The 16,137-nt window shown below is 52.1% G+C and overlaps 1 protein-coding gene across 2 annotated transcripts in view; it reads right to left on the reverse strand.

Moving 5' to 3' along the window:
- The window catches only part of Tbc1d16 (TBC1 domain family member 16), an 83,485-nt gene that overhangs the window by 46,890 nt on the left and 20,458 nt on the right, over positions 1-16,137 (reverse strand). The gene's annotated exons all lie outside the window — the stretch shown is intronic.

Consider the following 16,137-nt stretch of genomic DNA (forward strand, 5'->3'; position numbering starts at 1 on the left):
CAGTTCCTCTTCCCCTAGGACTCAAGGGTGGGGAAGTGCTGGAACAAACACAAGCCTAACTAGAGTTCCATCTAGTTCCATCAAGGACTGCATGCTCCTCTCACGATGGTCCAAAGCCCCTCCCAAGAGCTGACTATGCTAACCCATTGTGCAATGGACAGGCAGAGCAGAGACACGGCCCAGGGTTTGGCCCCAGGGCCCACCATTGGAGCCATCTGTTTTACCCTGGGCAGCTAAGGAAGATCAAAGCCTGGGGAGCACAGTGTTCAAACAGTGAGGTATGGCGTGTGGCCGGGTGACTAACAACATGGCCCCCTGAAACAAGGGGTCACTCTCTACGGAAACTGGGTGGTCAGCAGGAGCCCCGTGTTCTGTGTGCCTATGACACAGGTTCCCGGGGGACAGGAGTGGGTGAAAGAAAAGGCCCAGGTGAAGGTGTCATTTGCTGAGCTGGAAAGTGAAGGCACACAGAGTCAGAGGCGGAGGAGGGTGCCTGCACCTCGGGGCAAAAGCCCCCAGCCTGTTGAGGGTTTCATCATCTATCGGTTACCTTACGACAGCCAGGCTGGGTCCCCGGAGGCACCATGTGAAGTCCCTGATGCCCAAGGAGCTGCCACGTCATCGCCTAAGGGTGCCTGTGACCTCGGGCTGGCCTTGATGATCAGAGCTGCTGATGCAAGAGACAGACCAGCAGCTGCAGGCTCCCAGGGGCAACTCCTGCATGCAGAGCAACAGGCCCCAGAGAGGAGCCTGCGCAACCAGTCAGTTGGGTTACGTCAGGGACCCCAGGAGACTGTCACGGTTGATGAGAAGGGCAAGTTCCCAGCCCTGGCTCGGGTGCCCGGGAGAGGGGGAGCACCCATCTCTTGGGACACTGCCTCTTCAGCATTTTCTTCCTCCCTGACCTGGCAGTATTAATTGAGAGAGTCCAGCTGTTGAAGATCTGCTGCCCTTGCTGACAAGGATGTGAGTTCAAGACTGAGCCGGCCATGCAATGACTCCACCCCACGCCTCTGAAACCCAGCTCCTCTGGGTAACACATTTGCAGGTGACTTCTGGAATCTCAGCTCAGAGCTGGGAGGGGTCCGGGCTGCAGAACTTCTAGAAGGAGCAATACAGCTGGTGTAGCCCTCTGGAAGCCATATGGCTATTAAGCACAAAGGAAGAAAAAGTCTAGCAGAGAACAGGTAAGGGGAGGTGAGGCAGGACCTCTGCAGTACAGAACCACCCTGAACCAGAGGGCCCAAAGGCACAGGCAGGGGCAGATCCTCTGAGCAGAACCACGGATGATTCAGGGCCCTGAGCCACAGATGGCCAGGGGCCCCAGCCACAGACAAAGCAGGTCCCTAAACCATGGGTCACAAAGGGCCCCAAGCCGAGTCATGGACAATACAGCACACTGAACCAGGGACACTGAGGGGTCTTGAGCCACCCCTAAGGCCAGGGGTACAGCAAGCCTATGGTGAACTGTATTCTGAGAACACAGGATACACAGGACATGGCGAGAAGTCAGAATATTAAGCGTCTCTGGGTGGCTGTATTGACCCCATACCGAACTCATACTAATTTGAATACCTGGGTTGTTTCAATGATTCATTTTACCTGGTTCTTTTTGCTTTCAATGACATAGCAATGTGCCGTAGACCGTGTATCTTAGAAATGTCAGAAGCTGTGGCCATGAAGTCTCACCGACATGGCTAGCGAACTTTGACCTCAACATGGATGATCCCAATCAACACGCTACCATGGGAGGGGAAAGGCCATGGGGCTTCAGCCCTACATAAAGACTACAGGCAACTAAGGAATGCTGAGAGCAGGAGAGACAGCCTTTTCCAGGGAAGGACACACCAACTGGTCATCCAATACCAGATGGTTAGCCCCGAAAACATACATGTAACATTATACAGACTTAGCATGTTGTATTATATATTCAGGAACACACACACACACACATAACAAGTAAAGAAAAAAAAGGTTGTGAACTTGAAGGGGCAACTTGGGGAGTTTTGGAGGGAGGGAAGGGAAGAGAGAAATGATGTAATTATGATTTTTTTTTTATTTTGGTTTTTCGAGACAGGGTTTCTCTGTAGCTTTGGAGCCTGTCCTGGAACTAGCTCTTGTAGACCAGGCTGGTCTTGAACTCACAGAAATCCTCCTGCTTCTGCCTCCCAAGTGCTGGGATTAAAGGCGTGCGCCACCACTGCCGTGCTTGTAATTATGATCTTTAAAAAAAAAAAAAAAAAAAAAGCAACGACCCTTGCAAGCATCCCCACTGACATTAGAAAAAGGCGTACAGAGGACTCTGTGAGCAGAGCGGTCTTTCCAACATGTGACCCTGGGGGTCCCTGTAGAGCCCGAACACCAGCCTTACACCTCACACCCCGATGAACTCACATGGGCACAGACATAAAACCACAAAGCAGTGAAAAGTTTGAACGGCCTCCCAGTCCCCAGCCAAATCAGGGATATAGGGGTTCTAGACCAGACGCCAACGGCGTGAGTCACGGAAGGAAACACTGACAAAGCCGCCACGTCTATCCAACAGAGCCCAGTCTCTAAGACACACTTTAAAAAAGACTGAAATTGCCGGGCGGTGGTGGCTCATGCCTTTAATCCCAGCACTCGGGAGGCAGAGGCAGGCAGATCTCTGAGAGTTCGAGGCCAGCCTGGTCTACAAGAGCTAGTGCCAGGACAGGCTCCAAAGCTACAGAGAAACCCTGCCTCAAAAAACTAAGAAAAAAAAACTGAAATTCAGTAGAGGGTAAAACAATGCAGGCACTCTGATACAGAGCAGGATTCTGAGAAAGCGATACACTGCCACACATCTGTCCAGATGACCTCCAATACACAAGCAAAGCCAGGCATCCTAGTCCATTCCTATAGTACCAATGGCTACTCAAGAGGCCAAAGCAGGGTTGCTCGAATCCAGGAGTTTAAGACCAGCCTGGCCAACACAAAGAGACGGTGGGGATTCCGAAAACTGCATACTAAATGTTCAGACCTTGACATGACATCTGCATCACCTCCCCCAAGCCGACAGGACCATCACAGAAGAGGGGTCGTCAGAGGGATATAAGAGCCAGAGGGCGGGGAGACCTGCACAAGGTGAGCCCTGCCAACATTCCATCGCAAACAGAGGAGGGTCTCATGAGGACCCACCCCTCCCCGAGGAGTCCAGGGTAGTAAACGGTTGTTCAGGGATGGATGGGGAGAGATTATCTTTAATGTTGTAGCCACCGGTGGAACCCTTGCTCCAATAAATAACCTCATGCAAGCAGCTCTAATATAACTCAGTGGGTCACAAAAAGCCATTTAAGTACAATGGGGGTGGAGGGTTGAGAGGGAAAGGGCGTTGGGGATAAGAGAAGCTAACGGGGTGAATACGATCCAAATGCATCACTAAGAGCTGGAGACACGGCCTGGCAGTTTAGGATGCGCGCCGTTCCTCCAAAAGGCCCGGGTTCTGTTCTGCTTGTCAGGCAGTTCACAACCATCTGGTACTTCAGCTCTGCGGTATCTGAAGCCTCCGGCCTCCACAGGCATTGCACTCACACGTGCGAGAACACGTGTGCATGCATGTGCACACACAGAATTAAAATAAAAGAATAAACCTTCTGAAAGGATTAAAAATACACCCTATACATGTACAAAATTATCAAAAATAACGAATAATTGAACTGGATCTTTCGTGGGTGGCTGGAGGAAATAAATATGACACAGTCATGCTGGAAAACAGTTTGGCGGTTTCTTATAAAGCTGAAATAGACGCAATCACCTCGCTGCTCTACAGAGCCATTCCTGGGAACTGAGAACATTCGGACAAAACCCGCATACGAACATTCATTCAAGTTTTGTTTGTAAGAGCCCCAAGCTGGAAACAGTCCACCAATGTCCTTCAGCGGGCGTGGTCACACAATGGTTGTCACGCCCATACTGTGAGACACACTGGCAACAAAATGGGATGTCTTGCACACATCTCAACTCGGATGGTGCTTAAGGATCCCTGCAGAGATGGGAGAGGAAGCGGTGGTCAAGAACAGAGGCAAGGAGTTGGGGAAATGCCAGAGATGTCTTGACGGTGCCCTGTGTTCTGCATTTTGACCTGGTGGGGACATGAGGCCACACTTGGCATATACTCACACACAATCACACAGTGTCACCCCTACACACTCAAACAACGTATACAGTCTCCCACAGACACACACACACAGAGGATTTACAGAGATTGTGCCTGTAGCCGGCGGACACCCACAGGCCAGCCCAGTCCCCTTTACTGAATAGAGTCCAAGTGAGGGTATACGCAGGATGCCACCATCTGGGATGTGACAAAGCTCACAGTTATATTTCTGCTTGGCAGTTCTTGGTCTAGACCAGGGATCAGCAAGCTCCAGCCTGGGCAAAGTCCAGTCTGCTGCCTGCCTGTGCAGCCCAGGAGCCAGGCAATCCATCTTCCTTCCTTCCTTTCATTTATTGTGTGTGCACACACATTCGGAGGTCAGAGGACAACTTGCAGGAGCCAGGCCTTCACTATGTAGGTCCTGGGGATCAAACATGGGTCATCGGTTTTGGCAGCGGGAACCTTTGCGTGCTGAGCCATCCCACTGGTTCTGACTTTTCTTTTGTTTGAGACGAGACTCAGCCTGTGGTCCATCTGGCCTCTCCTTCAATACTCTCCTCCTTTAGCCCTCGGGTGCTAGGATTGCAGGTGCTACCACGCCTGATTCTAAAACACAGTTGTTTTTTTTTTTAATTAATGGACTTTCTCCTCCCACTCTTACACATACTTGGCTTGCTTTTTGCGTGTGACAAGGTTTTATGTAGCCCAGGTTGGCCTCTGACTTGCTATGTATCCAAGGATGACCCTGAACATCTGATCCTCCTGCCCCTGCTGGGATAACAGGAATGTCCCTCTACATCCTGTTTATAAAGTGATAGAGATTAAACCCAGAGTTTCATAAATACATCTCCAACCCAAATATTCCGGGGTTTAGCTTTGTTAATTTGTTTTGAGACAGGGTCTCACTATTGCTCCTGCTGTCCTGGAACTCACTATGTAGACCAGGCTAGCCTTAAACCCACAGAGAGCCACCTATTTCTGCCTTTTGAGTACTGGGATTAAAGTCATGCACCACACTTGGCTTAAGTCCAAACATTGCAAATGTTGAAAAAGAAAAGTCAAAAGAATATTTCATGACTTACAAAGATCACACAGAACTCACATCTTGGTGTCTGTGAGGCAGCTCGAGGGGGCACGTCTGCATGCCTCAGGTGGAGCTTTCCCCACACAAGGTGACATTCAGAAACAGAAGCAGTGCCCATCTGGTGCTCGATGCACAAAGGCCAACTCTCTGGCCCATCCTCCAGTCCCTGGGATAGCGAGCGCCACTTCCAGCCACTTCCCGCTTTGAGGGGCCAGGAGGAAAACAAACCCACATGACAACAGTGAGCCCTCCCTAGCCCCGATCCCCCAACTTCTGAAATAGGCACATGTCCTCTTATCTGCCATTCTCTGAAACAAGATTCCACCAAGCAGCCCGGGCTGGCCTCGAACTTACAGCAGGTCTCTTGCCTCCGTCACCCTGGTGCTGGGATTTCAGGCGTGAGCCACTATGCCTGGCACTTCGTCACTTAAGAAAATTACTTTTCCTTTAAGCTTGTGAGTTTTATCCTGCCTGTCTGTATGCCTGTGCACCTTGAGTATGCCTGGTGACCATGGAGGCCAGAAGATGACACTGGATCCCCTGGAACTGGAGCTTCAGACGGCTGTGAATTAAAACGTGGGTTCTGGGATTAACCATTAGGCCACACGTCCAGCCCCCAGGCTGTCATTTTAAAAGCAAATTAGTAAGCCTTTCTCGGGCTCCAGTCACTCTGGGAACTCAGAATAAGATCCACTTGGCTAGCCTCGGAGGTCAACTGGGGCTGGAGTGCAAAAGGCAGGTGAACAAGGGCTCCATGAGGACCATTCAATTTTTTTTTAACTGTGCACGTGTGTGTGCACGCACACACGTGCACCCATGAATAAACACTCATCATGGCATGCATGTGGAGGTCAGAGGATAGCTGCCAGGAGTCAGTCCTCAACTGGGTGGGGGGGAGACGGGTACACTCAGGGTCTTCTCTTGCCCCGCCCCATGTAATCCAGGCTGGCCGGCCTGTGAGTTTCCAGGCAGCCCTTCCTGTCTCGGCCTTCCTGGCATTACAGACGTACACCCCTACATCTGTTTTTTTCTGTGGGTTGTCAGGGTTGCCTGGCTAGCACCTTTACCTGCCGAACAACCTCCTCAGTGCCTTTTCCTTTTTAAGGTCAGAGTTCGTGTCATGGCCAGTGACTCCACACCCTGTAGAGCGACCTTCTCCAAAACTGGACAAGAACAGGATCTCCAGCTTTCTCTCAGCCAATGGCATCGATGCCCACAGAGCATGGGAGAGGCTGAACTGTGTTCAAGTCCCTGTCTACCTCCCTGGGAAGTCCTACGAGGTGGCAGTATCTGACAGGTGCAGTTAGGCTCGGATCGGGGTGCGCTGGCTGGCTAGCGCCCTTATCAGAACAGAGTGCACACACACACAGGGCAAGGTCGGGTGAAGATGAAGGCAGAGGCTGGGGCCCCAGGAAGGAGAAAGACAGGCTCCGCCCATGCAGGTACCTTGACCTTGGACCTCTGTCCATCAGACTGTGAAAGGATCGTCTCTCTCTAGTCCTAAAGGGGCTGGCGTGTGGCTTTTTGTCATGCCAAAGGCAGAGCAGATGACTCTGTTGGGCATTATCAAGCTGCTACCTGTAAGCCTGGTCACCATGGCAACGATGAGTACTGTCCAGGGCTCTGCAGGTACCACACACCCTCACCAAGGCCCCAGTCCACACGGGGAGACTGAGGGTAGAAGGTGAGAACCTTGCTGAAGTCACACTGGGTATTGTGGACAGATGAAGCACAGTTCACACCTGGGTATCTGGCTACAAAATGCACCAGGCTGCAGCCCCGCTGGATCCCCTGGGCACCAATCCACAGCTCCTCCCATTGTCGTGTGTAAGCCAAACACATGTGCACAGTGGCACATGGAAGGGCTGGGCACTGTTGAGACCCAGTCCAGATTCCTTGGCAAAGCCTCCGAGTTCCTGGAGTGGGTGGCAGCCAAAATCTGCTAATGAGCAGGAAGCTGAAGGGCAGCTAGCAACCAGGGCCCTGCTTGTAGCCTGGGCATCCCCGTTTCCTGGCCCGGCAGTGAGGCCCCGCCCCCGGCTGTTTCTAGCCATCCCCAAGGGTCCATGACACTCGGATCTGCCGCTATTTATTCTCTATGCAATTCCTGGGGGACCCCCTGAAGTGCCACCCTCCAGGCAGGAGGTGAAGGTGGGGAAAGCCACCAGGACTGGAGGCGGGTTGGGGAGGGACAGCCTCCGCAAGGAGCCTGCCAAGTGCCACGGAAACATACGGCGAGATGAGTCTTTCGGCGCACAGAACAGATTGCGGAGTGTCGAGCGAGAGGATGTTTTAAAGAAATAAATCTCAGCTCCGGGCTGCAGAAGCGCAAACAAGCCTAAACAACAGCTCCCAGAAGCAGCAGCCTCCTGCGCCAGGCTGCTGAAGGGGTGTGTGGGTCTTCCCAGGGTTTCCTGAAAGGCCGGGTGCAGACACCTCAAACACCTGGAACGGCCCACAGCAGATCAGAAAGATCCGTCCTTCCTAGGTGTCTCTCAAGAGCCTTGGCTGCTACCTTTCCTTGTCTCTGTAGGACCCCGCCTCCCTGACACCAGCAGGGGGCAGCACCCATGGACCGACCTCGAGCATCTGACCCCATCCCATCCCTCCCTGGTCCTCCCTGTGACATTGCTCACCAGTCTCCTGCCTCCGAACCTCTCTCCTTACCCTTTATTCTCTGGCTGACCCTTCATTCCCCTCTTGGTGTTCTCAGAACACTGTCATGGGCTGGACAGCTTCTGAGGGGGAGCGAGGAACAGGAAGAGGCAGAGAGGGCTTGAGAGGATGCTCGCTTGTCCTAGGACATGCCTCCCTGTGGAAGACGGTCACCCAGAAAGGGATCAACTGGCCAGCCAGCGAGCAACCAGGGGGCATATCACACCCCTGCCACCTGGAGCAGAGTGGAGTGGTGTGTGTGTGTCAGGAACCTTTGTGGCAGCACCCAGGTACTTACACTTTTAGACCCATGTTTCCACCAAGCTTACTAATTCTAGAACCTTCCTAGATACCTGGCTCTCTCTCAGGGCTCTTCACCTCTGCATTCTACACATGTGGGAGAAGCCAAGGCCACCATGCCATTAACAATTCAGCCGCTTACACGGCTTATTCTACCCTGCTCACCCTTCCAGGTGGGCTGACCCCCAAGTTAGCATGACACCTGTGCAGATGTCCATTGCAACAGCTGCACCAGGCTCTGCACATGGCGTCCTGAAAACCTGCTCCTCGCTCTCCGTGAAAGCGGCCACTTCATGGAGGGATCCTTTATTGCTTGTTCAGGATGCTTTGTCTTTTTTGCTTTTTTTCCCAACAGGGAATCTTGTGAGCCTGTTCTGTGGTGGAAGGGTAAATCCAACTCCAGGGCCTACTCCTGCCCCCCCCCCCAAGACTGTCCTGTCTAGACCTGTGTCTAGTCACACATGTGACCCTTAGGATTTAAATCTGATAAACATTAGTAAAATGAAAAGTTCCGGTTGGAGACCACTGGGTTGCATGATGTTAGGGCAGGTGCCTCGAAGGCCAAGCCTCATCCTTATCCCTGAGGCAGCAACAAGAGGATACGTGGGGTGTTCAAGACCCTACCGACAGGAGCTAGAGGGGGGCTCAGCCGTGAAGGGCACTTACTGCTCTTCCAAAGGACCAAGTTTGGTTTCCAGCACCCATATCAGGCAGTTCACAACCACCTGTAACTCTTACAGCCTCTTCTGGTCTCCAAGGGCACCTACATGCCCATAGCAAACACACACACACACAACACACACACACACACACCATCAAGGTCCTACAGACAAGCCAAGTGTGATGACAAACCCCTGTAATCCCAGTACATGAAGGAGAGACGAGAGGAACAGAGGTTCAAGGTCACAGATCCTCTATGCATCCTGGCCAGCCAGGACAAATGAATTCAGAAAAACAAAACAAAAAGAAATGAGGAGTCAAGAACCTGAGTTTGATGCTCGGCGCCCATTTAAGAAGCTGGGAACCTGACTCTCAGCCCTGAGAAGGGCAGGACAGGAGGATCCTGGGGCTTGCTGGTCAGTCTGTTTGGCTAAATGAGATAGTTTCCAGTTCAGCGAGAGGTGGTGGGCTGGAGAGATGGCTCAGAGGTTAAGAGCACTGGCTGCTCTTCCAGAGGACCTGAGTTCAGTTCCCAGCATCCACACAGTGGCTCACACCATCTATAATGGGATCTGATGCCCTCTTTATAGATTTTTTTTTAAAAAAAATTAATTTAAAAAAAAAAATCTAAAAAGATGCAAAACTATTAAAAAAAACTGAGGCGGCCTCTCCCCTCCACCTGAACACGCATGTGTACCCCACACAGGTGCACCCACACACAACTATCCTACCAATAAATTGCCTACACAGGAAGCAACTTATGAAGTCTCCTAAAAAAAATTAATACCCCTCCTATAAGCCCCATCCAGGGCCGAAGTGTCTTCCATCTGCGGGTAGCTGGGCCTTCAGCAGGAGAGCAAGTATCCCAGTTGGAAGGAGCCAGACCACAAGAAGGGGAGGCTGCTTGGGCTGGAAACACCCAGAAGCATCAGGGAGAAGGGTGGGGGACAGGGAGACTGCGCCACCGCCCCCTGCCCAAGCTGTTTACTAACACTCTACCCCTCTGAGCCTGAGACAGGAGAACCATGGGAACTGTGGGAACCATGGGAAGAGGCTGCAGCCCTGCAGGGGACTCAAGGACTGAGGCCACCACATCTGTCTTTCCCCTAATCACCAACCCTACACTGGGGCCAGAACCCTGGGAATATGTACCAAGAGTAGCAGGAGGACCTGTTGAGAGGGAACGAGGCCGTCATTATCCTTAGAGATAAGATTCAGATGGGATCCTTGGAACTCAAAGTGTCAGGCCATCAGTGTCCGGTCACACTGTTGGAAGGCTGGGCTGGTTTTAGACTTTATTTTTACATATTTGTTTTGCCTGTATACCACATGCATGTCTGGTGCTCTTGGAGCTCAGAAGAACGGGTTAGATGCCCTGGAACTGGGGCGTCAGGGGGTTGTGAGCCACCACTATGAGCGGTGGGAACTGAACCCTGTTCTTCTGCAAGAGTGCTCTTAACTGCTGAACCGCGTCCAGCCTGTGGGTCCCGGAACTCTATGTGGATCAGGCTGGCCTCTGAGCTCACAGAGATCTGCCTACTGCGTCTCCAAGGACTGTCAGCTTAGGGCCACCTATTTTTTAAAAAATTGGTTTTTTTTCTAAGATTAATATAATCTTAGAAAATCACAATAGGTGAGTAAAAATAAAAATTGCCTCATAACTGCCCTGCACCCACACAATGGCATATCTTTGGCTACCCAACACAGTAGCCTCCAGCCAGAAGTGCTGTTTTTATCAATAGCACTCAGTGCATATGGCTAAAGTGCTCAGCTGGTAGAGGGCGTGTCTAATACGCAGGAAGCCCTGGCTTCCATCCCCAACACTGAACACACTAGATATGGCAGAAGTTACACACCTGTACTCTCAGGAGGCTGAAGCAGGAGGTTCATGACTCCAAGGTCATCCTTGACAGTGAGTTCGAAGCTAGCCTGGGCTACGTGAGACCTGACTCTGAATAAATGAACAGATAGGATTTCTTGGTTGAATATGCCCTGCTTCAGGGGTTCACAGGTTTGTGGTCTGAAAGCCTATATGATGTTGGACCGCACTGATCTGGACTGTTCTCCGTGGCTGGAGTCCTGGAGACATACTGACAGCCCCACTTACGCCTCAGCCCTTCCCACAGTTCAGCCATGGCATCACACCTCCCTTGTGTGTCCGAGTGCGCACGGCATGTTTGCTTGCACACATATGTGGGAGACAGGGGTCACCATTGGGTGTCATGTGTATGACTGTTCTATATGAATGTCTGTGCACCATTTGAGTATCCGGTACCCATGGGGGCCAGAAGAGTTCACTGGGTCCCCTGAAACTGGAGTTACAGAAGGACGTGAACCGCCATGTGGATGCTGAGAACTGGACCCCAGGTCTCCGAAAAAGCCACCAACCAGCGCTCTTAATTGCTGAGCCGCTGTGGCAGCACCTTGATTTTGCTGTTGTTTTTTGGTGGGTTGGCTGGTTTTGATTTGGTTTTATTTTTATTTACTTACTTACTTTGGTTTTCTGAGACAGGGTTTCTCTGTGTAATAGGCCTAGCTGTCCTGGAACTAGCTCTTATAGACCAGGTTGGTCTTGAACTCACAGAGATTCTCTTGCCTCTGCCTCCTGAGTGCTGGAATTAAATGTGTGCACCACCACCACCCGGCTTTGATTTGGTTTTAGACAGGGTCTCTGGTTGGCCACTGACCCCAGGAATCCTCCTGTCTCTGCCTTGTGAGTGCTGGGATGATAGGCACATGACCTCACATGGCTCTGTATATGGTGCCACGGCTGAGCTTGGGCCCCCATGTTTGTGACTGACTGATCATCACCCCTGTCCCACCCCATTTTTGAGTTGTTAGGAATTTCCACACAGCATCACAAGTCTTCCCAAGGTGGTTGTTTCTTTCGCCTCATGCTGCAGGGCTTGGAGAACGGAGGGGGTGTCAGAGACCCCATGGGAAGGCAGACAGTCAGGGGCACTCACTAGTACGGTCAGGTAATAGTCCTGTCCTAGCCAGAAGCTAAGGCCCAGCTATTTGTTCCTTCTCTCTGGTGGGTATGCGGGTCCTTTCTTTGTTCCCTTAGACATCTGTGTGCACTTTCTTCTTTCTGAAACTTGGGTTATTCCTTAGGACACTTTCCATACAAGGGCATTTGAACCAGGACAAGACAAGCTGAGTGTCTGTGGTTAATCTCTATCCCCAGTGTAAGGCCAGCTCACACGAGCTAGCCACACACTTGCACCAGCTGGCTCTTCAGGCTGGACACATTCCTCTAGGGAGTAAAAGAGGTGACATGATGCCCACCGACTATGGCGTCAGCTTCCACACCACCAGGGCTAACGTTGTGTTTCTTGACACCTTGGAAAGGACAGGAGGGTAAAGGGAGGCCAAGGCCGCCAGAACCCACGCCCTGCGAGCCAAGTCCCAGACATCCACTCTCAAGGTCTTGAATTAACAGCCCAAGGGTTCCAGGCTATTACTGTGACCTGGGAGGGGAGTCGGAGAGAGAACACCAAGCTTTGTACAGGGTTGGGTTTTCTGAGAAACGGACCCTACCTGGCTATATGCCAGAGGCAGAAGATAAATGTAGACAGCCCAAGGGACCCTGGTCTGCTTTGAACCACTCAGGCCTCCTGTGAACTTCTCACCAAGTAGTGGAGAGGGAAGCGACTCCGCCATGTCTGTCTTTCTCCTGGTCCATCCCCTGCCAGCCACTCTGCCTGCACATGTTGTTCTTCAGTTCTGACACTAGAGGGCACCCATGAGCCAGATTATCTGCCCTACCCTGCCCTGGTCTGGCCTCCCTGGGATTCAATTCCTATGATTCCAGGAGTAGGACAAGTGGGTGCACTCAGATCCTCAGAGCTGAGTCCCTGACTGGTACCCTGTGCTCTGGATCTCATCCCCAACACTCTCTCTGCCCAGCACAGGACCCATCTCCCCTGGGCCCCTCCACAGTCAAGGGTATCCGAGCTGCTGCCAATACAAACTCCTTGAGGAGTTCAAAATAGAACGATGACCTGGAGGCCCAGGCCTGTCACCCCAGCTGCTCGGGAGCTGAGGCACGGGGACAGAAAGTTAAAGGCTTGCCTGAACTACAGTGTGAGTCCAAAGTCAGGTTGGACCGCTTAGCAAGAACCTGTCTGAAAGAATTCAATCCTCAGCACTGCAGAAAAGTGACCCAGGGGCTGGGGATGTAGCTCAGATGACAGAGGGTTTGCCTAGCATGCACGAGGCCCTGGACTGGATCCCTGGCACAGAATAAACCCCGTGTGGTCAGCACACCGCCGTAATCCCAGCATCCAGAAGGCGAGAGGATCAGAAGCCAAGGTTATCCTTAGCTACATAGCGAGTTCGAGGCCAGGCTGGGCTATATGAGACTCTGTCTCAATAAACAAAACTTGATGTTCAGACGCTCCCCCACAGACCCAGGGATACTATTTAAACAAATAGTCTGTGTGAGGCCAGAGCATCCGTGGACCCCTGAGGTGGGCAGGCTTGTCTTCAGGGGACTCCCGGGCTAGGCAGACTTGCCCTCAGTGTTCACAGAACCCATCATAGGAAGCAACATGGCATAGGACACAAGGAATAAATCAGCCCAGGCTGGGAAACACAGATCCCAGGGCCCAACCCCTTCCAGAATCTACTTCTGCTGAAACGAAACCTCCCATCATGCTCAGCAAGGGCTCATAGGTTGGGGTTTGGAAGCCACATCCTCAGCTGTGCTGTGCTGCAGAGAAGCCTTGAAAAGGTGGGACCTAGCATACAGCCATTAGGGCACAGGGGCATGGCTTCAGAAAGAATTGTCATAGTTCTCTTGGGACCAGTGAAGGGTGTGTAATGAAAAGGTCATCCAGCCCCTCCCTGTGATCTGGTCTCCCATCTTTAAGGGGGGACTTTAGTATCACAAGACACAGCCACCAAGGGCCTCACTAGAGACCAGAGATGGACCGCAGCGCCTCCAGCAGGCCTGGGCTTTCAACCACTAAATGGTGACTTACACATACCTCTTACTTGTGCATCTGAAATCTTGCAGCCATCTCTCCAGCTCATTTTTGATGTATGTATTTATTCACATTTAAAATAAATGAGAGAGGGGCTGGAGAGATGGCTCAGAGGTTAAGAGCACTGGTTGCTTCTCCAGAGGTCCTCAGTTCAATTCCCAGTAACCATAGGATGGCTAGCAATCATTTATAATGAGATCTGGTGCCCTCTTCTGGCCTGCAGGAATACATGCAGACAAAACACTGTATATATAATAAATAAATAAAATTTAATGAAGACAAAAGAGAAAAAATGAGAAAGCGTGCATGCCACATGTGTGGAGGTGAGAGAAGGACTCTGGAGAGTTCTCTCCTTCCAGCACTTAGGTTCTGGAGACTGAGCTCAGATCTTCCGGCTTGGCAGCAAAAGCCTACACCTGCACGCCCGGTCTTTCTTTCTCCATGAGCACTCAGCCTCGGGCATTCTGTCACAGCAACACACACTGGACCGACATGCACTGATATAGCACAAAGGGCAAGCGTCGTGAACCTGCTGGGCACCACAGCAGACACCCAGGGGACAAGCAGTACGGAGACAGCGGCCTCAAGCTATGGCACAGCTTGCATCATGAGGAGGGGCAGGGAAGAGGAGCACTCCCAGAGCCAGCCTCTGCGGGAGGACAGCACCCATGCTCCCAGTCATGTACCCCAGCCTTGACCCTCACACCCACCAGCCCTGAGGTGGGGTGGGGGGCTCCGAGCTGCATCTCACCCCCACGAGGCAGCTATGTTTCGGATGCACAAGACTACACGGCCAGGAGTAAAGCAAGCATCAGACACTACTGTGGGTTCTGAAGTTACTGCCCACCGCCAGCCATGGACCGGGCATCCAGTCTGAGGGTGTGATCCAGGCTCCAGGGGAAGACAGAGAGGAGGAAGATAAAGATGCCCACTTCTACCTGTGGGGAATGGAGGTGGTCTGTCAAAAGCCAGTTGCAAGGGCACCCTGGAACTGAGGATCACAACGGTCAGGAGTAGGGAAGGGGGTAAGCCTGGGGACACAAGAACCCAGAATTCTGAGGGCCAGTGCACCTGAGGACTCCAGTAAAGCCATGAAGTGCATATTATGGTCTGTACCTTACAATGGGGAAGCAGGGGCTCCCGGAAGAAAAGTTTGCCTCAGATCCATGCCAAGCAGAAAGCCACAGCTCAGCAGCAGACTATGCATGCTTGGATCCCCCTCCCAGGACGGGACGGCTGGACAGAGGGTCTGTCCATCTTCAGCCACAAACTGTAGGCTACGGATAAGGCACGGCCACCTCCCTCTATCTCAGCTTGGCACTGGGTGTGGCAACACTGGAAAGCCCCCCCCTGCACTGCTACTGTGGCACCACCAGGGGGCGCTCCCAAGTCTGCCCAACCCAGGGATTCTGAGAGTTTCTTGGTCAAGTCCTGGCTCAATGAACCTCAGCAGGCCTGGACTACCCATTACGGCTGACTGATTCTTTCTATCTGAATTCTCAAACACCAAGATAAACGTTATTCATCCCTCTTGGGCTTTAGTGGACCGTGTCTTACTGAGGTAAAGTCAAAGCAAAATCCCTCTGACTCCTAACTGCTCTCCTCTGCCCTCTGCTGGCTGGATCATCACAGCATCTGGCCACGATGGTGCTCCAGTCCTGGTGCTGCCCGCACTGGTTCCAGTTCACTTGGCTGGTGACCGCCAGCAAGCTACTGACCCCTGAGCCTCCCTCCCGTCCCCAAACACAGGGGACAGCACCTATCACAGAGCACAGGCATCCATAATCCAGAGCTAACCCCAATGCGCCATCACTACAGCATTCATGTCCACCACAATCCCCGCTGCTCGTGAGTCAGTAATTAACCACATACTCTCTGGCTAGCCCGGCCCTCACCACCATCATTAATTATCCTCATTTTATCTAAATCTAACTAGCAGAGGACCATGTCTGGGATTTGGGAGGCCCTGCTGTCAGACTTGTTCATCCTTGGGTTTGTACAGTTACAATGTACACTCTCGGGGCTCTGGGGTTCTGTTCTGTAACAATTCGCTCTGAGATTGAAACATTCCACCCTGCAGGAAGCTCCAGAAGAAACGAAGATAAACAATTCAAAATAGCTCCAGGAAGTCCCTGAAACTGAGCAGACTCACTAGGCCCCACCCTGCCAGAGTAAACAACAAAAGCTGAGAATCCCTCAGAGACTGAGCAAAGCTGCAAAGAAGACTCCGAGGCCAGACCAGCCGCCTGGAAGAGGTTCAGACCAACTGAGGCACCTGGATAGGACAGTCTCCAACCTCATGAGCTGCCTGCAAGTCCCCAGCCTTGTGAGCT

This window comes from Chionomys nivalis, chromosome 7 (assembly GCF_950005125.1).
Source record: "Chionomys nivalis chromosome 7, mChiNiv1.1, whole genome shotgun sequence".
In the NCBI taxonomy this organism is placed as follows: Eukaryota; Metazoa; Chordata; class Mammalia; order Rodentia; family Cricetidae; genus Chionomys; species Chionomys nivalis.